Below are 19,505 nucleotides of genomic sequence, written 5' to 3' on the forward strand. Positions count from 1 at the left end.
TATTAAGATGGTTTGTAATAATCTTTGCATGACATTAATTTTGCAGCATAAATAGCGTGTTCAAATCTGTAGATAAAGAGAAGTGGGGATGTCCTGGCATTTTAGCCCCTAGTTTGATGCAAAGAGCGAAAAAATTATACTGTTTTTCAAGTATTTTAGTTTCCAAATGGGAGGGATCATCCCAACTTACCCTCTAAAAAAGAAATGAACAAAAAAGACGGATTTGTATAAAAAGGAGGGGGAATCCAACTTTCCCATACAAGAATAAATAAAGAAAATTAGACATTTTTTCAAAAATCAAGGATTATTGACTTAATATTTGAATCATGTGATGACTTGGCAGTGAGGTATACATGTGATAGTAATAACGATAATTTTTTCATATAGCGATCATGTTCAATCAATGTTCCTTTCTTAGAGAGGATAGAGATATCCCTCGCTGGCGCACGTATAAATGAGAAGTTCAATTCTCAAGAGCTGTAAAAGGCATCTAGAGTTGACGTCGAGGCTGTCGATATATCAAATCAATTTATTGTATTCACTCTTTTCCTTTCTAGGCAACGTATATAGAACTTGAATTACCTTGGTAATAAATAGCCCTATTATTAAATGAAAATAAGATGAGTGTTGATTAGTCATCTCATTTTTCTTGGAAAATAATATGGAAAACATCGAATTTAGTTTGATTCGATTGCTTTACTAAAATGGTGTTATCAAACCAATGGCTATCAGATCATCCAAATCATTTGATTTTTTTTTAATATCATAACTCAACACTTCATGCATTTTATATGGGCATGACTACTCAATAGTAGGTCCATATGTGCAAAGGCCTATGATTGGCCATATTTTTATGGAATGATGATTTTGGTAAATGGTCGTGGTGTACCTCAAGGAGGGCCTTTCCAAGGTTGTAACGTGTCTAGGCTTGAGGTTATGAAGAGTGGACAGACTCAAGTATACTCCCAAAATCCCTTACTTTTGGTGCTTCTCAAATTTAAACCTTTCTGCTTTGTGTGGCAACTTCCTACATTAGGTGTCTTTTCCTTGCCATCTTTCTTTTGTTTTTTTTTTTTTTGTTTTTTTTTTATTTATTATTATTATTTTTTTGACAAGTTTTGTTTTGGGTTTGGAACGATTTTTTTATCATTTCTTTTGGGTTTAGACTAACTTTGTGTCCCCCTCTTATGCTTTGTTCCCCCAATTTTCTATTTGTATCTTTGCACCATTCCCATCCCAAGGTATGGAATAATGTAGGTTGAATAACTAAGGCTCAATTGACGAGGCTCAAATGGGATGCCAAAAACATGGATTTTCTCTAGGGTTAAGAACATGGGATTATATTTGTGGAGTTTCAAGTTGCCTCCTGTGTTGGTAAAATCATAATATCCTTTCTTTGTGGGCCTAAGATGGGCCTCTTTTCATTCAATACATCTTGTAAGCAAAATCTCATCAAGATTCTTAAAGTGTTGAGTATGTATGCCTTTTGATATTGTATGTTTGTATGTATACGTTTTATTTAATTCAAGTCAATAACAATAAAGAGATTGAAAAGAGAACAAGATAGACGTACTTGAAAATATTTTTTTTATTCATTAATTAATGAGAGTACAAAATAAGTAGATTCGACGGCATGAATCTCTTAGTCTATCATAAAAAAATAAAGGAAAGAAACAAAACAAGACCTAGGGTGTTATATCTTGAATTGTTGACAACTTCTTGAGATTGCGTCTTCATTTTGTCCGTTTTCGACGTAGGTGAAATCCTCTCTAAAAATCAAGTCCATCTATATGATTCATGGTTTCATTTATCAAGTCCCTTTCAATTAATATTCCCACAGTATAGACTTTTTGAAATGTGTCTAAACCAAGGTATTGTAAATGGCACTTGTATGGTGGAGACATATTGTCTATGAACTTTGGGATAAGTTCATGATCCGTAGGTCTTTGTGGAATAAGGGCAACCTTTGATCGCCACCTGGAGCCTTCTTCTTCCCCTTGCTTAAGCAATTTGAGATCGCGCAAGGTAGCTGTGAGCTAAATGTTATCTCCATATTGGATTAAAAACGCTTTTACAACGTCACTCCAAGTGGAAGTTTTTTTTGCATCGAGGTTATAAAACTATGATATAGCAGTTGGGTCCAATGAAAGAGGAAAAGTACATGCATATAGGCTTGGCTCAACCCCTTTCATTGCCATAATTCCAATAAAGCTCATTAAGTGAGTCCTAGGATTGTTTGTAACCTTAAAGGTTCTCAAATCCGTAGTCAAGAACTTTTCTGGGAGAGTCTTGCCACTAGGTTGTGGTGCAATCTCATAATTGAAGTACTAATTCCCTTAGTTAGCTCGAAGACAAGTTTCTCCAAGGCCTCTACTATTTCGACTCTTGCTTTTTCTTGCAGAATGTTTTTTTTTTTCTTTTTCTACTTTTATTTTAGCCTTTTCTGCGTTTTTATGAGCCTTCATTTGGGCTTATTATTCTCGTAGGGCCTTTAGGTTTTGGAGTTCCTCTCTAAGTTTCTCCAATGCTGCTTTGTCACCCATGATTGGACTAGTATGCGAATGTGGAAGATGCTCTAGTAATGTGTATCACGAGAAATTGAGCGCGTTCACTTAAACCTTTTCTGCCAAGCATTCAAACAATAAACCAAAGTCAAAATGATTGTTTTATTTCTTTTTTTTAATCCTTGTAATACGAATTCACTTTAAGCAAGTTTGTTGATGAAGAATGTCAAAAAAATTCACGAACAACCATTAATGGAATGTCATGATTTGTGTTTACTTTAAATGAATTTTTTCGAAAAAGGTAGAAGAAAAAGAGAAGAAAGTTGGATTAAAAATACTCATCAAATTTTAGGAATATTAATCAACCCGAACATACTCCTTAAAATGATCAAATATACTATGGTATTTGTTGATCACTTAGATTGCAATAGAGATATCATTTTTTTCAAGTGTGATTCTCATATTTCTCATCATTAAAGGATAATATTTTACTATTTGCTTAAAAAGAATGATGGCCTCTGAATGTAAAATCCAAGAAATAATTAAATCATTTTCTCGGTTTTATTATTCATTATCTTCTCTCTCTTATTTTTTTTTTAGAATTATTTTTTTTTTTTGTTTTTTTTGGTATCATTTTTTTTTTGTGTGCGGCAAACATCCCAAGAAAGGTTCTCGGGATTTTCTTTTTAAACCATAGAAGTGGTAAATAAATGATACTCTTAAATCAAGGTTGATCAATTACAACTAAAACATGATGAACACGAAAGTAGGCACGTTTAAGAATAAACATACTGATGACGTCATATTAAGGGATGCGAACTTCTAATGACGAACCTCATAAGAAGTAATGTCATTAGTTTTATTATGAAGTACGTAAACGAATCATCATAATAAAAAATAGTATCGCTCGCAATTTTCCGTCTTTTTTTTTTCTTTGCGAAAACGCAAAAAGAACGATAACAAAAATATTTTTGGATTTTTCGAAAAAAAAGAAAAAAGAAAGACGATCATAGTAAAAGTTAGACAACTTTGTTAGCCAAAGTGAAATTTTTAGCACCTAATTAACGATTAACTTTGAAGTGGTAGTATCGTTTCCTCCGTATGATATTGCTCGTAATGAGTCTAAGTCAACGTTGAACAGTAGTCGCGCGCAAGACACAGTGTTGCGCGGAGGTGCTGCGCGCAACTTCAGAACTTACGCTCTGAGGGCGCACGCAACTTTGAGAGTTGCGCGTGCCACCTGGTAGGTTCGACAATTTTTTTTTTTTTTTTTTTTTTTGCGAAAACGCAAAAAAGAACAATATTTTTTTTTCATTTTTTGTCGAACCATAATTTTTGAGAAATTTTTTTTTATTATATCTCTAGGTAACAAGTTGGAACTAGTTAGATTAGACACGAAGCACATATTCATGTAGTCACATAAGCACATAAAAGGAACCGTCAAAACATACAATGTCATTCTAAGGTCAAGACTTTGGTGTCCAAAGGTACCATATCTTAAGGGACGATGCACAAATCAATCACTCAACGTGTTGACCCATGACATAGCCCCCCTCCCCATAAACATTTTGTTGGCAATATGGGTGGGATGATTGTTATTGATTTTAGGATAGAAGCCTAGCGTTGGCAACCCATAGTCAATGAGCCAATCCCAAATGGTTAAACTGTGCTATGATTATGCATGATGCAATGTTGCTTGTTTGAATTTTTACTTTTGTGAAAAAGGAAGATATTATGCGTTCGAGTCTCGTTCTCTAACTAGAGATTATCCAAGTTAGTTCTCGTTACAATTCATAGGCAACCTAGTGTTGGAAACCTTGAACCATAACTATGAACTAATCTTGTAACCTCTAAGTCCCAAGCGGAGTCTCCAATGTAAGGAGGGTGATCCCATCGTAAGGGGCTCTTCCTTAGATGCCCATGGCCATTTAAAAGCATAGGACTTTACACATGTTAGGGTGTATTAGAATTTGAATTCCTGACTGTTTGGGGGACCTTGAATTAGAATTGATTCTATCATTACGCTTTTTTATAAGAAACAAGTAGGAGTCGCCAATGAGTTTTAGGATAACTCATAAACCTTGTTCATGCCTTTCTCCCAAGTAGAGTTCAAGGGATAATTAGCACGAATCGTAAGTTTACCCATGCCCAAATTGGTCTACATAAACCAGAAATGAGTTGGGGAGCGAGGGTATTAAGATAACGTTCCCTTTAGAGGGGAATCGTTATCTTAGCCCTAGTACGACCTCTAGTAGCTCTTCCTTTTTCACAATTTCATTACCAAACAATATATGCAATGTGATACCTAAAGACTAAGTTACTTGATTTTATTTACAAGCATTAATCACGTAGGAATTACATTGCAAAAGTCGTTATTCTTTGTTTAATCAATATTCGTGAAAAGAATAAAATAAACAATATTCGCCTTGTCTTAAATGATAAAACAACAATAAATTATCAAATTCTAGTCTTGATTAACAAAAGATTACTATATGAATTAATTAATTAAAAGTTTGTTTAAAGTGATCAAACAACACTATTTATTCAATTAAATTTATTTAAACAATATAAGAAAAGTGATTTATCTAAGTGCTCAGGAGACTAACCGTTCTTCTTTTATGTTAAATCTCTGTTTAATGTGTTCATGGACTTTCTTTCTTGTTTTACCTCCAAGGACTAAAATGGATTCAATTAGGGTTGGAAAGTATTTGGGAACAGAGAATAAAAAGTAGTATGATAGTAAGAGGAGTTGAGAGATTAGGGTTTTGAGAATACTAGGGTTTTAATTCTGATTTTTTTTGGTCCTCATAATGCTGAACAAAGACCCCTATTGATAGGCGTAGGGATCTTGGTTTAGGTTTTTAGAGCCACGCCTTCAGGTGGCACGCACAATTCTCTGAGTCGCGCGCGCGCAACTGATTGAGTTGCGCTGGTTTGCAGTTTTCCTTATACAAAAGTGCGTTTTCAAAACTTCCATAACTTTTAATTTCGGAGTTTGATTAAAGCGTGTGAGATATCATTGGAAATCTCTAAATGTCTACTTTCCAATTCCGTTAGAATTAGGTTAAAATATTTTATGGATCAAAAGTTATGGCCGTTGGAGTGCAAGGGTGTTGGTTTTGGGCTCGGTTTATTGTTTTTGTCATAATTTCTTTGTTTTGGCTCTGAATTGGGGTAATAATATACCTTTGGAAAGCTCTTTGAAAGGGATATCCATATGTGTAGGCATTGCACAGGAATTTTATAGTTGGTTTATCTGTTTGGCTTGATTTTCAACAATGTAGATTTCATTAGATCCAATCATTGCATTTGACGCATTAGGGTTCGTTATCAATCAAGTTTAAACATGTATAAACACGTTTTAGGCCTAATTAGTAATTGGAAAAGGATATAAGATAACTTGGTCTCAAATATGGGTTTTAACTTACTTCATAATGCTTTTTATAGTCCATAAACATTTCAACTTTGATCTAACATGAAGAACGGATTTTTGTAACATCATCGCACTTCCTTTCGGGACAAGAGGTCAAAAGTAGGTGTCTATATTATGATTTAATGTTGCTTGTTTTTTTTTTTTACTTTTGTGAAGATGGAAGATATTATCTATTCAAGTCTCACTCTCTAACTAGAGATTATTGAAGTTAATTCCCGTTACAACCCATAGACAACTTAGTGTTGGAAACCTTTGACCATAAATAAAAATTAATCTGGTAACCTCTAAGTCCCTAGTGGAGTCGCCACTGTAAGGAGGGTGTGCCCATTGTAGGGGATCCTTTTCCTTATACGTCCATGGCCTTTTACAAGCCTAAGAATTTGAACTTGTTAGGGTACTAGGATTTAAATTCTAGACTATTTGGGGGACCTTGGATTAGAGTTGATCCTATCATTATTCTTTTTTGTAAGAAGCTAGTAAGGAGTCACCAATGAGTTTTAGAAAAACTCATAAATCTCGTTCATGCCTTTCTCTCAAGTAAAGTTTAAGGGATATTTAGCACGAATCGTAAGTTTACCCATGCCCAAATTTGTCAACTTATACGTACTAGAGATGAGTTTGGGAGCGAGGGTACTTAATTAACGTTCCCTTTAGGGGGGGAATCGTTATTCTAGCCCTAGTGAGGCCTCTGCTAGCTCTTCCTTTTCATAATATCATTATCAAAAAATATATGCAACGTCATACCTAAAAACTAAGTTAGTTGATTTTTTTTCCAAGCATTAATCATGTAGGAATTACATTGCAAAAGTCGTTATTCTTATTTAAATCAAATTCGTGAAAAGAACAAGAAATAATGAATATTTGCCATGTCTTAAGTGATCAAACAACAATTAATTATTCAATTCTATTCTTTATTTAATGCAAGATATCATGTGAAATTAATTAATTACAAGTTTATTTAAGGTGGTCAACCAACACTATTTATTCAATTAAAGGTTTGTTTAAACAAAAAATAAAAGATGATTGATCTAAGATCTTGGGAATTTACCACTTCTCCTTGCTAGATTTTCGTTTGAACACTTATGGACTCCTTCTTGTTCGGGAACCTCCACCGTAGTAACAAGTAATAAAGGGGGTGAGTGTTTAGGTCAAGAGGGTTAAGAGTACACAAGTTCACAAATTTTCTGCCAGAGTTTTGGGTTATTTTCTGTCTATTTAAGCCTCGTATTAAGCCTCTATTTATAGGGAATGGGTGTGTTTAGGGTTTTGAGTATTTTGCCGCAGCAGGTGTCGCGCGCAACTGAATGGGCTGCATATGACTGGCCAGCGCAAGTGATTTGGATGCGTTGCTCTTAGCAGCGCAATTGGATGTCTTGCATGCGGTATTATGGTAATATTCGACTTTATACTTTTATGAAATTCTTAATCTTCCGCGAGCACATCAATAGAGGTTACGCTGGGTGTCACGTGCAACCTTGTGAGTTGAGTGCACTAGACCAGCGCAACTCATTGAGATGCGCACGGATTGTTATGCGACAACTTTAATTTTTAACCAAGGCGCCTCTAAATCCGTCAAAATTAGGTTTTAACCTCGGGGTTAAGCCTAATTATAATCTAGCCTAGTTAATTTGGACTATAATTCATTTTGTTTTGGGTTAGGCTAGATGTTTTGTATTTTTTTGGCTCAGTTAGTTGTCCATAAGCATTCTTCACAAAGATGGTATTATTTATCATTATAGCACAACCTGTCATTACATAAGGCCAAAGGAGATGTCTAAAGGCAAATCCCTACTTTACTTTGTCCCTAATCATGTCCCTTATCGTATATGTCAATTCCCACTTCTTGTGTGCCAAGCATATTCACAACATGCCTTAACGTAGGCACTAATGAGTCTATTTTATATATAATTTTATTCCCCGTCCCACGGTCATATTTGTGCTTATTTGAGCTCTTCAGAGCTATTTTTATTACTAATATACGTTTCATAATGTTTTTGTAAAGTTGGTATTATTTTGTAGGAATTTGCAGATTTATGTCAATTTTTTCGAGCTTATTGAGCTACTACCAAAAAAAATTGGAGTTTAATCGTATTTTATGACCGTATATTTGAAGCCCAAGACCGTGTTAGAGAAATTTGGTTCGGTGACTAAGGGCTCGATTAAGTAAAAGAGGTCTAAATTTTGCCACACGAATTACGGACCAAACAACAGAAGAAATGGGCTCTAAAAAAAAGAAGCCACAAGGCCCAGCTCGCAGCTGCAGTTGACTGATATGTCCAGTTTATATAGTGTTTTACCCCCGTCCCTTGGTCATAATTAGTAGTGTTTTTGGCTCTTTAGAGCCACTTTTATTACTAATTGATGTTTCTAGTGTTTTTGTTCCCTGGCGCTAGTTCCTACATGCCTCAGCAGCTTTCTGTGCTCGATAATATTTTCCAGTTTCGCGCAGCATTATTTCGATCCTAGTTATGAAAGATATCCCTCAAATTTCCTACGTGTAAAAATCCTATGTTTTAACTCATTACGGATGGTCTTTCCAATGAAATATTTTTTATGCATATGACAATAATGTTAATCAAAATTACGCACATGAAGTACTTAGAACTTTTCGAGTCTCATCCGCTCATTCTAAATCATTGCCGAAATAAATTTCAGGATTTAAAATAGAAATCGTCCCCAGTGGAGTCGCCAAATACTATAGGGAATATTTCAAGCATTATCCCTAGCTTGAACCCCACTATGATCATACACTAAAGTATGGTGGCGTCCAAATGGAAAGAAGCTAGAGCAAAAGAGTCGCCAACAAGTTTTAGGAACTTGTAAACCGTTCACGAGGTGAAGGTTACACCTCTTAACGATCCAGGAGATCGTCAACTCCAATAGGTCTTGAACAATGACTGGTAGGTCGGGGATGAAGGTACAAATCCAACCTAAAAGAGATTGAACCTGCCCTAATAATAGGTCTCTATTTCATTATGATCGTATTCATGTGCGCTTTCTCACTAACATACAATCAAATAGGATTAACCCTAAACCTGTTTATCTATGTTGGTTAAATATTAATGCACAAACAAAACTATTATTGATGATTACTTGAATTATAATCATATTAACCCTAAATAAGATTATTAATTATCTTATTAAGTGTGATTACAAGTACAAATTCCTTTCAAACATGTATAAAGGCGTGACCAAGCAATAACAATAAAATCAAGCAACATAATAATTCATCATAAATTATAATAATTATAATCATAATTGAAATAACAATAATAATAATTAAAATAATCATGTTAAAGCATAATAATAGCAGGATCCTAGGCATGATACTAACAAGATTAATAACAAACCCTAGCATGTCACTAACAATAAAAATCAAAGCTTTAGCCCTAACATGATACTAACATGATATTAAGAAAGACAATCAAAGGCATCATAGAAATCATACTTGATTTAAGGAACTTATTCTTTACCCTAAACATGATACTAGGAACTTATTGTTGTCATTGTAAACACCAAATTAAAAAAAACATCCTAACATGATACTAGGATTCAAAATAACAACCTAGACATGATTTCTATATCATAACAACAATAAATCAATTAAAGTACTTACTTGGATGCCTCGTATCTCTTTCTAATAACGAAATACACATGTTAGTAACTTCAAGAAAAATAATAAAAACAATTAAATTAAATAATTGAAATAGAGATTTGGGACCAAACCCTCAGAAATTAAAACCTTTCACGTATAGGGCAAAGGCAACTTCGAACTTGGCTAAGTGTGTCTAGTGCTAATGTATGAGGAATTGTGTTTGTAAAAGGCTAGGCTTAGAAAAGAGATAGAGAGAGAAACAAGAAATTCTTGATGAGAGTTGATGTTATTTGATGATTTTTTAACGAAAATTGATGATCGAAAACGGAGGTTTTAGGAGGCTATTTATAGAGAAAATCATCCAAATGGATAGAAAAACAAATCAGAGTTTCGACGAGGATAAAACAGGCTAGCGCCAGGCGCTAAGGCTAGCGCCAGGCGTCAAGCATTAGCGCCAGGCACTAATGCTTGTCGTCAGGCACTAGAAATTATTTTCACGCGTTTTCTTAATTCTGATAAAATTTTGTCGTATAGAAGGGCAGAATCGCATTTTCCTTAAAAACACTCTTTTATTTTGATTAAAACTCTAAAAAGTCAACCAAAGTCAATTTATCAATGCTAATTGAATTAGGAATGAAAAGAACCTTCTAGAAGAATCTAGAAGACTAAAATCAATTCTAATTGCATTAGGAATACTAAATCCATATTAGGCCCTCTATAGATCATTGGGCCACATATAAGTATCAAACCGGGCCCAGTTCTGTAATTTGGCCATAACTTCCTCATTATTCATCGGAATTGGGCTTATAATATATTGTTGGAAAGCTCTTTTCAAGCCCCATCCAACTACACTATTATTGGACCCTACTATGGACCAAACCAAACTGGATTGGCTGTTTTTTAAAAATCGATTTTAAAAAACAGAGAGTAGAGAAAAGAAATTAAAACTATCCGCAACACTAGAGTTTCCACACTTTCACTTCATTCGATTATGATTCGACGTGATAGGTACTCATCACCGGGTTTGATTTTGGGGAGACACAAATGGGTGTCTACATTAGCTTTGCCAAGTTGATTTGCTTCTGAATTAAACTTGCCAAAATAAAATGCTTATTGTACCAATTAAGGTCTTTTTATGTATTTTCTATCCAACAACTATTACAAAGCTACTAGCTAGCCATTGGAGCAAAAAGTAGGTAAAGTTCCTCTTATACCCTGGAAATTCCATTATTTTAAAATACTTTTTTTACTCTAATAAAAACTATTTTAAGGAAATAACCAAAATATTATCGACACCGTGATAATGGCTAAGGCTATTTTTCAAAGTCACACAGCGAGAGTCTAAAATAAAAACCAACTTTCAAATAAAACTTAAATTCACAATCTCAAACAAAATAGAAATAATCAAATGGAACCAATTCAAATATGACCCTTTTAAAAATTCACTTTAAATAAACACATCAAGGTTAGTCCATAATAGATAATCAAAACATAAAACTTGGAAAGCATATCAAGTAACTCTCGACATTCATTCCCATCATGCTCTTCATGCTTCAAGTACCAGTCATTTCCCCTTTATCTCAACCCTCTACTCACCATATAAATGGGTCATAGTAGGTCCAACCGAAAGAAAGTCAAACACAAATACAAAAGTACGAATCAACAAAAGTTGGGTGCATATGCACCAAATTAATATGAATATCCTATCAATAAGAATAATAATAAAACATGCTCACCATACAGTCATAGTCAACTTAGCTTTGACTCATAACTAGTAACATTAGTAATTAAATAATAGTTTTGGATTATGCGTCAAACGGGTTTCCTTTCTAAACAATAGCCCATTAATAATGGAGCTTCCAATCAGGGAGCCACTCCCCCTCCCAACAGGCACCTACTATGTCTCACCTTAGTGACGGAATTCCAGCGTATAAATAATAACAAAAGAAAGTACGTCTTATACCCCTATAGAAGCTATGGTTAAATATAAAACCCTATTACTCCAACACCCCCCCCCCCACATATGTTCATACTCAAGGTATATTTGTTACAAGATTTTTGTTGAGTATCCTCCTACACTTTACATGTGATGACTCTAACCAATCAATCAAGAATAAACATAACAATAATCAACACATTCTTTTAATAAATTCTTGAATTAATTAGTGAGCACATACTATTTATTTAAATTAAGGTTCCTTGCCTAGTTTTATGCACAAAATTGCACGATTACTACCTTGGTGCATAGAATGCACTAATAAGCTTTCTTAACTCGATCTCAACTTACTTGAGTGAGCAAATAAATAAACTAACTTTCTTGACTCAACACTAATAATAAATCGGTAAGAATAAAATTCATGAATCATGTTCAATAATTATAATTATAGCTATTTTAAACATGTAAGCTTTGCTTATTATTTTCATACTTCCTTGTTACTCAAAAATAGAACGTACTTACATGATTCACATATATTCAACTTGTATCATGCTTGAAATATCAATTCACATGCTTGCATAATAATTCATGTTCAACCAACACTAGTAGAAACATGTAGAATGGCACCGGTTCAAAATCCCTCTATGACACCGATTTTGAACCCTGAGTATTTGAGGGATGCCAAAAAGTAGGATATTTTGCACCAGTTCATAACCGGTGGCAAAAAAATGGTTTTTGGCACCGGTTCTAGTTCAAAACTGGTGCCAAAAATTCCATATACTTGGCATACACTTGACCATATATATAAACTAAAAGTGTGATTAGTTTCCATAATAAACTAATATTGAAATTTGAAGCTAGGTATTTTGACTCAGCAAACTAATAATTTAAAGTAACAAGTTGTTACTAGAAATGTCAGTGACTGATTAGAAGAACGTATGCAAGCTTATCATCGATCTCATTTAATTGAACATACACAATAAATATATGCATGAATTAGGACAACAATACGTTATTTTCTTGTCTCATGCATGCATTTGATTAATGCTTAATATTTGATTTGCAATCTAATTACTTCAATTAATGTCATTGATTTATATAATAAGTTAATAACATGCATTTTGACAAAAAAAAAAAGGTCAGAGTTACATAAATCTGGCAGGTGTTCTCTGCTTGGCTCAGTATATGTAATTTTATGTTCACTATGACTTTTATGAGTAGCTACACACAGCATTGCATGCTTCAACTTATAGGTACTTTATTTTTCTAAATCCGCTCTTACAACTACAAATTGCAATATTGATGAGATAAAGGACAACTACCTAATCGGGAGTTGATGTATAATTACTAAACATCAAACATAATTCATTTGTTGAACACAAATTCTTTGACAGAAACATAACCAACAATAATAATACCCCTTGATAAAAATTAATAAGGCAACATAGTAGCATTTACAAGAAATCCACCAATAGATCTCAACAAGTACGGACCAAAATAAGTCATTGATTATCAAATAAAGCCAAATTCTTGCTGTAGAGAAGCAACTCATAGTACAAAAATAGAATGAGCAATCACCGAGAGAAGCACCAATAGTTTATGGCTTTACGCCCTGGCCAATCCAAAAATCCTTATCCACTTATGCATTCAACCTCAAATAACTTTGAATCACATACACATAATCAAAATACTTCGCCGATATCAACAAAACCTCAAAAGGTAACAAAACTAAATTCATAATACCAGTTCATTTACAAAATAAGAAAGTATATTTCATTGTCTTTCTACCAATGTAGTTCCTCAACTGTATTTACTAATAGAAACTACCGACATTTCAAAGTTCCAATTTGACATAGATCCAGCTAAACCCTTCTAAAAGCCCCAAGCACCAAGACTGTAGCAATTTTACTGTTCCTTATGAACACAAAATTGACGGTTTTGCCCTCCCCTGCCCTTAGCACCCTTCCCTGATTGACCAAATTGCCAGGGGTGGTTCGGTCTTTTTGCTTTGACATTCCAGGTGTTCAAAGTGGGCTGACGCGTGGCATTCATCCTCTTAGTCTTTTCGGGTTGCCCATTTCTCTCTCCTGCCTTTTGCTCCTCTCATCCTCACTTCTCCTAACTCCTAAGCATCCTCAAATTTCTCTCTTACTACTGCATTGAAACGCACTTTGAGTTCTCCATTAAAGCGCACTCTGAGTTCTCCATTGTCTTATCCTTTGTTTTTTTCCGCCTGATTTCGAAATTCTGGGGTTAGGGTTCGGGTTTTTGGTTGGTTTTCAAGATACTCAAATCTTGATTTACTTTAATCAAAATTCTTCATCTCTTTTGATGAAGTTGAGTTACTGGGTTCATTTCTTCTGCTGTAAATCGGTTGAATTGTAGTTTGAAGCAATGTTTACACCTTAGAAGAAGGTTTTTACGGGTTGGTCTTTGTCGCCGAGGAGAGAGAATCAGAAAACTCCAGTGCCGAATTCGAATTCTAGCGCGCGAATTTCTGAAAATGGAGGTGCGATTGTTGTTAGGGATGGAGACGATCTCGAAGATTTGGATGGAAGAACTGCTAAGCTTGGAAATGAGGTGGGTTTATTTGTTAATTATATCTGTTTTATCTTAATTACTTAATTTTCCCTTTTTTTCTTTTTTTTTTTTTTTTGCATCAATTATGATTTTTTGCTCACCTGGGTTTGCTCTGTATTTACTATATTTTTGTGGGTCTTACTTTATTTTTTTTAATTCAATGAATTTTAGTATTTTGTGCTCTGATTTGAGTAGATTTGTAGTTTTGCTTAACGATATAAGTACTCCGTTTTGTTTGAAGTATAATATTAATGAATGTTGGGTCTACTTGAGTAAGGTTAAGAATTAGTTGTTTTTTTTGCCGTATTTTAATCGGAATTCCCCACTCAAAAAAAGAAGAAGCTTGAAGCTGTGTATGTATTGTAGTCAATGAAGTGTTGGGTGTAGCGGATGTGAGGTGCATTGGGATAATTGCTTCTTCCGTTGTACCAAAATGTCGATCGACCTTGAATTGTTAAGGTATGGTGAATATAAGGCGGTGTGATTTGTGGTCTTTTTCGGCGAAAATTTAGGAACTTTGGATATTATTTATAATGAAAATCTACTTTATCATCTAAGGGATAGTGATAATGGCCCATTTTTAGGAGTTTTAGATCCTATTGTAGCCTCATTGCCTTGTTTAGTTGTTTTTATGGGCTATAATTGGATTTACAAAGCTAGTTTGCTGCTTTAATTGATGGTCATTGATTTAGGGAGCAGCTAGGTTTTTTTCTTTTTTTCAATAATCTTATATAATTACACCATCTAGGGTGTAATTTCACTCTATCGTTGATTTAGTCAAATTAGGATTCTTCTTAGGTGGATTTCATGTAATTTTTGGACTATTTTTGATGAAAGAGTACTGAAACTCTGATGAATTTGGGTTGTTTGTGACTTTGATCTTTCATTGATTAATAATTTCTTCCCCTTTTTCTATGATCTGGAATTGATATATTTTTAGGTATACGGTTTTATAATTCTTTTGGTTTATTAATTCCAGAAATTGAGCTGATATCTTAAATTTTTTATCTGTGGTGGTGTTCAAATGGTGGCGGATCTGAGCAGCGGCTTAATAGTAGTTCTTTTTCGTAGTCGACGCAAAAGTATGGCATTTAGTGGTTTAGGTTTTGATTATGGTGTTTGTTAATGGCTTGGATCAAGGAATTGTTGTTGGTTTGATTTTGTGTTAATACAAATTAATTATTTAGGACGGCATTGTGTGATTTTATAAAGCAAGGTGGAGGAATTGTTATATGATTAATGAATGAATGGGTAATTACATACATATAGTGATTTAGATGATTTTTTTTGGAATTTGTAGTTGCAAATTTTGATTAAAAGCGACAAGTTGTAACTGAAGTTGAATAATAGGCGTCTTTTCGTGGCTCATTATAGTAGTGATCCAATTTAGTGCTCATTATAGTATCTTTTTATGTTGAAATCCCTTGCCATTAGTCCAAACATTTGTAGTTCTGAAATGTACATCCGTACCAGTAGCTTAGAATACTACTTCCATTACATACTATACGCTGAATGTATGAGATGTGCTGCATATCACACCACACAAATATCGTACTTGTATTTCATCTAATCTAAATAAAGATAAGAGACTTCTTTAAGCATAGTACCTAATTCTATTGAAGGTTAAAAGCTGCAACATAACCTAAATTACTGTGAATCTAGACAATAATAGATTCGAAAGGTTATAAGAAATGGTGCAGCTGCTCTGCATCTCAAGTTTGGTGGCTGCCTGTCATTCATGTCAATGGCAGACATTGATTCTTTGGAAGAGTGGGAGGAAAAAGATTGCTTCTTTTGAAGCCGTGATTATCAAATCTAGGATGTTAGTTGAAGCATGTGACACATTGGAAGGGGTATTATTTTTAGTCAGATAGCTTCTATGTGTGGAACGACCACTATTTTTATTACTTCTTACTTGCTACAATTAGTGTCCATATCAAAAGTATTTGATGATGCTTTCTTGTATTGAGTTAGTTTACAGTTTGACTGCAATTTAGATATAGCAGGACTTTAGTTTTATGAAGAATGTGGGTTTATTTAAAACTGAAGTGCTTTCTTATTTTATCTATTAACCTTTAATTTTGAAAAGAGCTGAATATGTTCACTTAGGAAAATGTTCTTTATTTACATTCAACTGTTTTTATTTGATTTCAAGTTCAAGTAAAATTTTTATAATATAAAGTTATACACTATTCTAATAGTCAATCAGTAACACCCTCTTAATTACTCTTTGCTCTTTTTTCCGATCCTTTGCGCCTTCAACCAGCACCTCTATCTTACAGGATGTGATATTGAGGATCTCCATGAACTGAAGCCAACTAAGTTCTGCGGGATCCTCGGGGTTTTTGAACATTTATACACTGATTTATATGCATTTATGAAACCCCGCAGTTGTCCTCCTCAATGATTTTCGTTTTATTCTGATAAAAAAAGACTATGAGTACACACTAAAACCCCTCTATCAGAACTATCAGAAGGTAATTGCTTTTTTGATTTGTTTAAATCCTTAATTTTAAAATAATTGATGTTGATTTTTTAGTTGTTTCTTGTTCATTCTTCATATAATTTTTCTAATTTTTGTTGTTTTCTTCGGATTAATTGATTGGGCTCATGTAATATTAGAGACAATTATTGATCGGGATCGGGTTGTCCTTCAGTTTTCGGTGGGTCGCTAAATCGCAAGACCCACATTTCTTGCTGTTCCTACAGCTGGTCTTCAGGTAGCCTTTCCTCATTTGTTTGATTTCAGATCAGAATAATTCATCAGGTAGCATTTAGATTGATATAATTTGATTTCTGTGGGTTTGTGTGGTGTGTCATTGTGCTGCATTTTTCTTTTTTGCTGCAGATCGAGACTTGTGATAGCTCAAGCAAGGCTCACAGTGTATTCTTAGCCCGAAAAACCCAAGTTTCTATTCTCTCTATTTCTTCCCAATTTGAGATTATGCTTTGTTCGTTATTTTTTGTGTGAAATTGTTGAGATTCTTTAATTTCTGCATTAATTTCTTTAATCAAGCTGTCAAGGGTCAACTCAGGAATTAATCTCTCTAAATTGATTAGTTGTAATTTAGTCATTGGTCTTAGTGATTGGGAAATATTTGTATTAGCTTCATATCCCTGCTTATTGTTTCTTGGGGCTTGCATTACTTTTAACAGGGAACGAATGAGAAGATAGAGCAGTTGGAGATGGATCTCGAACAAAGTAGGAAGGTAAAGTTTTGTTTCTGTTTTTCCTTACTGGAATGACATGACATATTATTTACCTATTTGTATCTTTTACTCTTCCAGGAAGTTCAAAAATACCATGACATGTATGTTTTTGAGCAAGAAGACTTAGAAGAGAAATTGGGTTTAGATGTTGAGCTCCAAGATTGCAAGGTATCTTATCACTGTCCTGAAAAGCTTCGAGGAAAGGAAATGATTTTGGTTCAAAATCTCTTACTCATGCACTAAACTTTAGCACCAATTCTAATCTAAGTCTGCTAATGAAGCCTGTTCTTCACAGCACTATGAAAAATAATAAAAAAATGAACCGAAGAAGATTGAATAAGTCTTGAAGCAAAGTAACAAATAAAGATATTAGTCTAAGCTTTTTAGGGATTACGAGGTGAAAGATAATCAGGCTTAATTGGATACGGAAAAAAAATGCAACTACAATGGAAAAATTGTTGTGTATTGAATAATTATTTATTTGTTTATACAGACAGCACCAAATATACTCTTCATTAGGGATGATTCCACATTCTACCGCATTAACTACTCTTAGTTAGCGAAATAGGAAACTGTCTTTAGTCACGGTCTTGAAATTTATATGGAAAAAACTCAGGTTATGGATTGTACAGTATGCGCACATTGTAGGATGTAGGGAGTATCAAAATATGCAATATTCAAGTGTAACAAGTATTCTCAGTTGATTCAGGAAATTTGAATTGAACAGTTGATTCAATTCAGAAATTTTGAACAAATTATGCAAATATTCAAGTGCAACTTGGAATTGAATATTCAAGTGCAACTTGGAATTGAATATTCAAGTGTAACAAAGTATACACACATTGAATCTAGATTTTGTTGGATTATAGCTCAATGTGAAAAATTTCCACATTTTTTGTTAGTTTGGGGAATAATTACATTGAATTAGACTAAGTTATGTTGGTTTTGGAGATTCAAATGCTGGATTTTGTACTAGGGATAAAATGATTAATGTATTCTTATCTTATCTGTTGATGCTTAATATGGAAGGGAGGTTGAATATTGATAGTTAACTGATTCATGTGCAAGTTTTTGGATGTAAGAGCAATGTATTGTTTATGCCCCCTCTTTTTGGATGTAAGAGCAATTAGAATGATTGATGGTTGAAATTAAACTATGTTTGCTTCACTATTTAACATTATTTGTTGTAAGAGCAATTAGAATGATTGATGGTTGTTTCTGATTTTTTTTTTTTTTTTTTTTTTTTGGTGTGAAATTGTGTTATCCTATTTGAAAGTTAAAACTTTTAGTTTGGGTTTTTATAAAATAGAAAAATAGTAAGGGCTGGAGTTTCAATCTTTTCGTGATCTTAATAGTCTTGATATATGTCACCTTCAACATATTTTGATACGGCTTGTGATTTCCTGGTGTTGCAGTTCAATCCGGATGAAATAGCTGCGTTGTGAAAGATTTCAAGGAGTATGAAATGGGGATTGTAATGTAGAATTCTTGGTCATTGAACAAAATCAGAATTTCCAATGGGATTGAAATATATCCCATATTCAAAATAATTGTGAATATGAGTGTCAATTTTGTAATCATTAGCTATTTACCGTTGTAAATAATACGAGTAGGTTGAATTTTGAAATAATTAGCCATTGCCCCAGCTCAATTTCATTCTCAAGTGACTGGTTTAGGTACTACTTTATATTATACCTGTACATTTGTCTGAAGACTTAATAGCGATATTTATTTTATGATGCTTTAAAAATATATGAACAATCTCTAAGTCTTTTAACAAATGTATTGGTAAAATATTTCCTTAAAAATTTTTTAGGTATGATAGGAATTAGGAAGTATAAATAATTTCTAAACGGCTATTCAATTAAGGGGTGCTTGGTTCACAAAATGTTGTAAGTTTGGAATTATGAATGAAATTAGGGTGGTGTGAGTTTGAAATTAAGAATGAAATTAGGGTGATATAAGGTTGGAACTTGATTCTTAATACATTGTGTTTGGTTTTATTTGTTTTAAATTTTTTTTAAGGTGTGGTATGAACAATACTTACCTCCCCTACCTTGTTGGTTTGAGGTATAATTTAAAAATTAGATTTTTCTTAAACAGACATTACTGTCAAAATATATTCACATATATCTTAACAATTAGGTAGTGGTTTTACTCATTCCAACCCCATTCCTCACACATAGGCCTGGTTATTAGGCGGGTCGAGTCAGTGTGGGTCGGGTCAAAGTGGGTCACATTTTATAG

At 33.7% G+C, this 19,505-nt stretch overlaps 1 long non-coding RNA gene across 4 annotated transcripts; it reads left to right on the plus strand.

Moving 5' to 3' along the window:
* The first annotated feature begins 12,891 nt into the window (after positions 1 to 12,891).
* LOC110738960 lies at positions 12,892 to 19,196 on the plus strand. Of its 4 annotated transcripts, none has more exons than XR_002514691.1 (6): positions 12,892 to 14,048; positions 16,440 to 16,525; positions 16,671 to 16,768; positions 16,897 to 17,258; positions 17,337 to 17,426; positions 18,674 to 19,196. It is a non-coding gene; the product is annotated as an uncharacterized LOC110738960 (long non-coding RNA). The 4 variants fall into 4 exon arrangements; XR_002514689.1 differs by having other exon boundaries at positions 12,893 to 14,048; positions 16,315 to 16,525; XR_002514690.1 differs by having other exon boundaries at positions 12,905 to 16,525; positions 16,897 to 16,956; positions 17,205 to 17,258.
* The last annotated feature ends 309 nt before the right edge of the window (positions 19,197 to 19,505 follow it).

Source organism: Chenopodium quinoa, unplaced genomic scaffold (assembly GCF_001683475.1).
Source record: "Chenopodium quinoa cultivar QQ74 unplaced genomic scaffold, ASM168347v1, whole genome shotgun sequence".
NCBI lineage: Eukaryota > Viridiplantae > Streptophyta > Magnoliopsida > Caryophyllales > Amaranthaceae > Chenopodium > Chenopodium quinoa.